General features: G+C 49.3%; 1 protein-coding gene across 4 annotated transcripts in view; it reads left to right on the top strand.

Annotated features, from left to right (window-relative positions):
- Nucleotides 1–2945: 2945 nt before the first annotated feature.
- Nucleotides 2946–6850, top strand: part of TBC1D9B (TBC1 domain family, member 9B (with GRAM domain)) — a 41499-nt gene continuing 37594 nt past the window's right edge. For 3 of the 4 annotated variants that reach the window (XM_011955968.1, XM_011955967.1, XM_011955966.1), the window contains exons 1-2: nucleotides 2946–3056; nucleotides 5177–5295. The gene's annotated coding sequence lies outside the window, so the exon portion shown is untranslated. The remainder of the gene's footprint in view (nucleotides 3057–5176; nucleotides 5296–6850) is intronic. The other variant, XM_011955965.1, reaches the window with a different exon arrangement.

Below are 6850 nucleotides of genomic sequence, written 5' to 3'. Positions count from 1 at the left end.
GACCGGGGGGCCGGGGTGGGAAGGCGAGGGGCTGGCGGGAGGCGAATGCGCCCTCGGCGGGCTCTGCTCAGGTCGGCGTGGGACGGCCTCCGCCCGGATTCGGCACCCGCGAGCCCCGGGAGCCGTGTAGCTTCCCGGAATTTCACCGCCGAAAGTTAGCGAGACCGCCCCGTCCTCATTCTCCACCTCAGTTTCCCCAGGTGCCTCTAAGGGGCCAAGTGACGCCAGCGCACGTCTTCTTTTGCCCTCTTCTTCATTCCCACCTCACCAAAGTATGACCCTTTTAGCAAGATCGGGGTCCCTGGAGCTGGCCGCACCACCATTCCCCCAGCTGCTCCTCCCCCGCCTTCTCTGCTCCTGGCTGCTCTCAGAGCTGCCCACCCAAGGCTTTGGGGCAGCACAGGGTGTTCCTGCCAGCTCGCCAAGGTGGCCCTTGGTGGGCCCAGGCGCCACCAGCACACAGGATGAGGCCCTTGGATCCAGGGGAGGCCCACAGGCCACTCCAGGCCCCTCCCTCCGCAGGTGTTGTCCCCTGGCCCCTCATGCTCCGGGGCCTGCGTCCGGCACTGCAGGAGCCCGGCTGGCTCAGGCTCAGTGCCTGTGCTCTTCGGGGCACCGATTGTCGCCCTACAGGAATGCAGTCCCAATGTTGCCAGGTCTTCCTGTTTATCAAGACCTTTTTTTGTGAATCATCCTGATTTTCAGTGTTAGCAGCTAATAGTCAGATGCAGACGGAGGCTTCTCCTGGGCCACACTTCTTCATATGGAAGAGACTGTTCTGTTCCCAGGAACACTCAGTGTTCCCTTCAGCTTCAGGCTCCCTCCCAGTGGGCCTCAAGGATCTCGGGCTCCTATGCTGGACCCGCCTCCTAGATTCAGCTGTTCAGTGGGAGTTAGTTGGCAGCCCTTGTGGCCAACCCCAAAGCTACTGCAAGCCCATTGAAGAAGGCAAGGGACCGGCACCTTTTCTTCCGCCAGCATGCCAGCCAGTATGTTATATTCGCCGGTGTACTTGGAGCACTCGTGCTGCGCTCGGCAGGCTTCTGCAGGTCATCTCATTGGACGGGCGGGTGCAGGTGCAGCCCGGCCTCAGTACACCTCCTTCCTGCGGGCTCTTTTCCTTTCCACCTCACTCTCCGTGTCCCCTGGGACCATTCTTTGAAACCTCTCCCTACTGCTGGGTTTGGTGTGTCCTGCTGTGCCCTCTGACAGGGCCTTCCTTGTGCCATCATGGGCATTGTGGCCTCCGAGTACTGTCCTCCCTGAAGAGGAGACGGTGATTTGGTTTTATTCAAGCCATCTATTAAAAACATGCCAACCTAGGCCGGGCGCGGTGGGTCAAGCCTGTAATCCCAGCACTTTGGGAGGCCAAGACGGGAGGATCACGAGGTCAGGAGATTGAGACCATTCTGGCTAACACGGTGAAACCCCGTCTCTACTAAAAATACAAAAAACTAGCAGGGCGAGGTGGTGGGCTCCTGTAGTCCCAGCTACTCCGGAGGCTGAGACAGGAGAATGGCGTAAACCCGGGAGGCGGAGCTTGCAGTGAGCTGAGATCCGGCCACTGCACTCCAGCCTCGGGGACAGAGCGAGACTCTGTCTCAAAAAAAAAAAACAAAACATGCCAACCTAGACTTTTCATTAAAGAATCTGCATAGCTAGCTTGGCTAACATAGCAAAACCCCGTCTCTACTAAAAATGCAAAATTTAGCCGGGCATGGTGGCATGCGCCTGTAATCCCAGCTACTGGGGAGGGTGAGACAGGAGAATCGCTTGAACCCGAGAGGTGGAGGTTGCAGTGAGCTGACAGGGCGCCATTGCATTCCAGCTTGGGCGACAGAGCGAGACTCTATCTCAAAAAAATATTAATGAACTGTGAAGCAAAAGTGTTAAAATTGAGTAATAGCAATAAAAATTGCTCTGACATCAACAGGAAAACTGGTAACAAAATATTTTCAGATCATGTCAAAAGCAGCACTTAGTTAAAAGGAAGAAAAAATTTCAAATAAAAACAATGAACAGGTTTTTAGATTGCTTGATAATTAAATTAGTGAATCAAACGACAGTAAAAAACTATTTCCTGCTCATTTGTCACTGCAAATAGTGGCACTGACAAAGATAGCATTACCAAAAAAAAAAAATCTAAAAACAAAGATAGCATTGCCACAAACTGGTTAATGTGTGTCATCTATCAAATGGGTGTATATGAGAAGAAAAACTTGAAATGCCCTAAAATGTTTCAGTTCAGAAATGAAAACACTTTTATCAATATTTTCCTAAATTTGACAATTCTAAAAATTGACATCTTCAGTTATGAGTTTTGAGGCTAAAAAAAACTTCCTTAAACGGTCAGTAATAAAAATCAGTGAGTCATGGCAAAGGGAAGACATTATCTTTCTGTTCTTGATATGGAAAATAATGTTGCAGAATCATTGTCCTGTGAAGAAGCGATGAGTACATGACCAAAAATGTCTGGAAGACTTATTTCTGGAGGTGTGTCTGGCAGTTAAGAAAACATTGTGTTGGTTTTCTGGATTTTGTGATATTTGTGATATTGTTCTTTTTTAGCTTTAATGTGTAACTCTGTACTTTCTCAGTCTAAAGCAATACTTGTTTTGTAGTCTAATTTGGTATACTTAAAGAGGGCTTCCCAGAATTGTTTAAGCTCTGACCCCATGAAACTTGCATCTGCCTCTGCCTGCAAGCGTTTCTGAGTCAGGAGAAGAAGCAGATGCTTCCAGGAATAAGTAGAAGGGGATTTTTTTGATCGGGATCAGACGCTGGCTGAAGACCTTTGACTGCGGGGATAGTTCAGGACGTTTCCCTCGTTGGGCTGGACCCTTTGGGTAGCGCCACCATCGTTTCTGCCTCCGGCCAGACTCAGCCTTCAGGGGCCTCAATCCGGCCCTCCCCTCACCCACCATGTCTCTCTGCCCTGTTCCCAGGTCTTCTTGTGGGCACCCTGGACGTGGTGCTGGACTCCAGTGCCCGCGTGGCCCCTTACCGCATCCTGCACCAGACCCAGGACTCCCAGGTCTACTGGACAGTGGCGTGTGGTAGGTGCCCTGAGTGGTGAGGGGTGCTGGGCAGGGCCTGCCCTGGAAGAGCTGTTGCCAAGAGGAAGGGGTGTGTAGCCCACATGCCTGGGCGGTGTTCCCTGCTGATAGCACAGTCCAAGGCTGCAAGAGGGAAGTGGAGGAGGCTTCGCTTCCATCTTAGAAAGGCAGCTCCACTGGTCATGGGGACAGAGTAGGAGAGGACAGCCCCATGGAGCCCCGTGTACCTCTGGGGGTGCAAGCATGGGGCTAGCCAATGTCCACGTTCTCATGCCACCTTTTCTCAAGGTAGATATAGTTGGCCTCATTCAAAGACTCCATATTTGCAAATTGGCCTACTCAATAAAATGTATTTGCAATCCCCAAATCAATACTTCCAGGGATTTTGTGGTCATTTGGAGACATGGACACGTGTACATTCAAAGCAGTGAAAAATCTGAGTCGCCTGATGCCCACGTCCCCGGCGAAGGCAGAACAGGGCGACACTCTGCCTTCTTGATTCAGCTGTCATACCGCACTCGTGTGTCTCGTTCAGTCTCTGCAGTGCCGTGTTTTCCCATGTTTGTGCTCATTGCTGTTGACTTGGCTGTTTAAAATGTCTACCGAGCATAGCGCCAAGGCGCTCTTGTCCGTAAGAGCAAGAAGCCTGGGTTGTGCCTTGTGCATTAGAGCAGCTTCGTTCAGGCGTGAGTGACAGTGCTGCTGGCCATGAGCTCAATGCCAGTCAATCAGGGGCACGTGTTAATAAGGCCTCTTTAAACAGAAACACATGTAAACAGTTATGTATCGGTCAGTTGAGAAAAGTGTGATTAGAGGCTCAAGGAACCTAACCCTGTATTCCCCCAGAGTACTGGTTCAGGATTCGCTAACTCACTGTTCGCGGCCACCTTACAGAATGTAACCACCAGAAAAACGAGAATCCGCTGTCTTGGCTGAGGCTGTCTGTGTGCCTGGTGGATGGGCCTCCTGTCCCACCTGCGGGCAGCTGAGAACGATTCAGGGTGTCATTCACTCTTCATCCTTGTGTTCATTCAGCAGAGGCAAAACCCCAGAAATGGGTGCTGGGAATGGGGGAGCCAGGCTCGGCAGAGATCTCCCCTCATCTCTTTGCGCTTCTCCCTGGGGCTTCTTCCCCGATTCTTTGATGGGAGCAAACAGTTCTTCCGGCCTTTAAAAGTGGCATCGTGCTGCCTTCTCTACATTTTTGTTTTGTGTGTTGTTTTTTTGAGACGAGATCTCACTTTGTCACTCAGGCTGCACTGCAGCCTCCGCCTCCCAGGCTCAAGCAATCCTCCCACCTCAGCATGGTGAGCAGCTGGGACCACAGGCACGTGCCACTACGCCCAGCTAATGTTTTTTTGTATTTTTGGTTTAGCCATGCTGCCCAGGCTGGTCTCAAACTCCTGGGCTCAAACGATCCTCCTGCCTGAGCTCCCAAAGTGCTGGGATTACAGGCATGAGCCACAGCACCCAGATTTTCTCTACATTTCTTAAAATTTCCATTGGGCCTATGGAGGACAGGGACCCCCTCCCTCCTAGGTGGACCAGACACTAGGTAAGAAGGTGGCCAGGAGAAACTGAAGAGAGGGACAGTAGCTACCTGTCTGCCCAGCAGGAGCCTAGCTAGCCAGGGGCCTGGAGTCTTGTAGGAAGCTCCAGCTGCTATCTGTGGATACCTAGATTCTCAGGAAAGAGCCAGACTCATTTTTACAAAGTATGACTGTGTCTGATTAATCACATACATAGCAAAGGCCACATTAAGTTCTTTCAACTGGAGGGAAGGTATAAGTTAGCAAGCTTGCGGGCACGTAGACTGTTTCTAGGACACACAGGAGACTTAGTGACTCTTCCTGTTGGCTTCAGGGACAGGTGGATATGTTCACTGTCACACAACTGTGATTCAACCTGGACGTTTCATTTTTTGTTTTTTACCAGGACCATTTATTACTTTCTTTATGCACATATTCATCAGTTTAAGAGGGAAAAGAGGAAGCAGCTTGAAGATTCTAGTCCCTTGGATTTAGCTAATTAGGTTGCCCACTTTCATCTCGCTTCTTTGAATGTGTGTTTAGGACCTGGTGAATTTATGATTTTTCTTTTATTTCACCAACCTCTTCTAGGTTCTTCCCGCAAAGAGATCACAAAACACTGGGAATGGCTGGAAAATAACTTGCTCCAGACACTGTCCATCTTCGACAGTGAGGAAGATATCACCACCTTCGTCAAGGGCAAGATACACGTAAGGTTTACTCGCCACTCCCTGTTCTCACCCTTCCCTGGCCGGCAGTGTTCTCGCGTATTATCCTATTTAATCTTCACGAGGTAGGGTGCGTCCTCATTTTACAAAGGTGGAGACTGAAGTGTCAGTGCTCTTTCTCTTGGAGTTGAGGGGGGCAGAGGAACTCATGACCCAGGAAAACCCCTTCTTACCCTGGCTGGGCACTGGAAGCTGCTGAAGCCTAGTGCAGGGTTTCCATTCCTACCCAGGTGCCTTGGAAAGCGTAGGCAGATAGACAGTTCTGTTTGCCAGAAGAGATGCTGGAAACAATAGGATATTTTGAGTTATTTTTTATTATAAAACTAACGTTATTTTAAAAGGCACATGCCCTTTACCCCAAAATTCCAATCCTTGGAGTTTCCCCTACAGTATATTCATATATGCAGAATATACAGTTTCAAGGGCCAGGTGTGGTGGCTCACACCTGTAATCCCAGCACTTTGGGAGGCAAGCCAGGAGGATCCTTTGAGCCCAGGAGTTTGAGACCAGCCTGGCCAACATAGTGAGACCTTGTCTTTAAAAAATATATATGTATATATTTGTATATGCATATATGTATAAATACTACATGTATGCACATATATATGTTATATATATAAACACACAGTTTAATATGTCTCCCACCAGACTCTGTGTATTAGCAGAAAAACTGGAAACAGTGCCTCCCGGTCCCATGATAAGGGAGGAAAGCAGCTGTTCTCTCTTCTGCAACGTGAGAATAATAATAGGTGCTGTGGCATTGACTGAGCATACACAAAGTGTATACATACACTGTGCTAAGTGCTGTGTATTCAGGGGACTTGTTAAGTCATGTATGGTACACTTAGTGCAATATTTTGCTGCCATCAAAACAATGGTTATGAAAATTGTAGCAGTGTGTAAAAACTCATGGTGATCTCTGGGTTGTTTCCTCTTTGGGGATAATTAACAGGATAATGAGCATTTATCTGAATGTATGTGTCTTTTTTTTTTTTTTTTTTTTTTTGAGCCAGAGTCTCACTCTTACCTAGGAAGGAGTACAGTGGCACAATCTTAGCACACTGCAACCTCTACCCCCTAGGTTCAAACGAATCTCCTGCCTCAGCCTCCCAAGTAGCTGGGATTACAGGCACGCACCACCATGCTTAGTTAATTTCTGTATTTTTGGTAGAGACGGGGCAGGTGATTGGGTATAGTGGCTCACACCTGTAATCCCAGCGCTTTGGGAGGCCAAGGCAGGCAGATCAGCTGAGGTCAGGAGTTTGAGAGCAACCTGGCCAATGTGGCAAAACCCCATCTCTACTAAAAATACAAAAATTAGCCAGGCATGGTGGCGTGCGCCTGTAGTCCCAGCTACTCAAGAGGCTGAGACAGGAAAAGTGCTTGAACCCAGGAGGTACAGGTTTCAGTGAGCTGAGATTGCACCACTACACTCCAGCCTGGGCGACAGAGTGAGACTCCATCTCAGAAAGGAAAGAAAAAAAAGGCTGGGCGTGGTGGCTCACGCCTGTAATCCTAGCACTTTGGGAGGCTGAGG

Source organism: Colobus angolensis, unplaced genomic scaffold (assembly GCF_000951035.1).
Source record: "Colobus angolensis palliatus isolate OR3802 unplaced genomic scaffold, Cang.pa_1.0 Scaffold404, whole genome shotgun sequence".
In the NCBI taxonomy this organism is placed as follows: domain Eukaryota; kingdom Metazoa; phylum Chordata; class Mammalia; order Primates; family Cercopithecidae; genus Colobus; species Colobus angolensis.
The sequence above is the reverse complement of the archived record's forward strand: the minus strand, read 5'-3'. Positions and strand labels throughout refer to the sequence as shown.